Source organism: Cryptomeria japonica, chromosome 10 (assembly GCF_030272615.1).
Source record: "Cryptomeria japonica chromosome 10, Sugi_1.0, whole genome shotgun sequence".
Lineage (NCBI taxonomy): Eukaryota > Viridiplantae > Streptophyta > Pinopsida > Cupressales > Cupressaceae > Cryptomeria > Cryptomeria japonica.
The window spans coordinates 323383017-323384576 of NC_081414.1; the positions used below are offsets into that span (position 1 = coordinate 323383017).

General features: G+C 43.6%; 1 pseudogene; it reads left to right on the plus strand.

Annotated features, from left to right (window-relative positions):
- Nucleotides 1–319: 319 nt before the first annotated feature.
- On the plus strand, nucleotides 320–1080 carry LOC131076150 (subtilisin-like protease 3; annotated as a pseudogene).
- The last annotated feature ends 480 nt before the right edge of the window (nucleotides 1081–1560 follow it).

Sequence of the window (1560 nt, forward strand, 5' to 3'; positions counted from 1 at the left end):
ATTATCCCTACATCAGATCAATTTTGTGTGAAGTTGGGATATGCTTGGCTCTTTTTGATAAAATATATCCCTTCTACAATTCATAAAGTTTTGAAATTCCCTCATGATGGCACTATTATAATAATTAATCATAAGATCTACCAACCCATGGTGAAGAATGGAAATTTCACTCTTGATTACTTTTAACCTAAACAACCTGAGCCTCTTAAGCCTCGAAATAGCATCCTTTTCTTATCTTATCAAAAATAGAAAAATGAGATAATCATGTCCTTGAGTAAGTCTAGAGACCCTACACATATGGATATCCATCCTCCTCATAATGGGCATGATATTGGTCGCGGACAAATCATTCGGGGAGACAATCATAGCAGATCCTCATGTCTTGCCAGCAACCTTCGTTGGCTACACAACTGGACTGGCCATTAAAGCTTACGTTGCCTCAACGAAATCAGCGACTGCGGCACCGTGTTCGGCAGCGTAGAAGGGCCTGCTATGGCGTCTTTTTCGTCGAGGGGCCCGAGCTCTGTAAATCCAGAGATCCTGAAGCCGGATGTGATAGGCCCCGACGTTAGTATTCTTGCTGCCTGGCCTTTAGACCTCAGCCCCACGGGTCTCCCTGAGGACAAGAGGTTGGTTATGTTCAATATAATTTCGGGCACCTCCATGTCCTGTCCCTATGTAAGCGGCCTTGCTGCTTTACTCGAAGCATCTCATCCGGACTGGAGCCCAGCTGCAATCAAATCTGCACTCATGACTATAGCCGACGTTATTGATAAGAAAGGTCGGTCGATCCTTGACGACACCACCAACAAATCAGCTGACTTTTTCGCTACTAGATCAGGACATGTAGATCCGGAAAAAGCAGCGAACCCAGGGCTTGTCTATGACCTCTCACCGAACGACTACATTCCATATCTTTGCGGCCTAAACTACACGGCGAGGCAGATTGGGGTCATTGTGGGTACAAATGTGACTTGTCCTACTGACCCTGAAAGAACTCGCCCCGGAAATTTAAATTACCCGTCCTTCTTTGCGCTTTTCGACATTACCGCAGCGCTAGTCACTACTGCTTTCAAATGAACAGTTACTAATGTTGGGGCGGCGGACTCGACATACGTGGCCAGTATCAAAGCACCCCCTGGAGTGGAGGTTAATGTGAGTCCATCAGTTTTATCCTTCACGGAAGTGATGGAGAAGCAGAGTTACAACATCAAATTCACTGTATCCACTCCAGCGGCGCACTCTTTTGCTCAAGGTTCTCTTACATGCGTTTCCAATTCCACCTCTCTTGTTTACCAAGTTAGAAGCCCCATATCCATTGTCTGGTATAAACCATAATAATAATTTCATCCTAGTAAGAAGCATCCTTCCTAATCCAATTACCGTATTACTGCTACACCCCAAACTATTTTCTATTGTTCCTGGTTTATTTTTGGCTTTGTATTGGTTAATAAATTTTGATTATTGAATCTTAAACTTTTGAACTTCTTTCTTATTAGAGAAGAGCACCAATTATCACCCATGTTCATTTTTTGGGTGTTCAAATGTACCAAAAGCTGC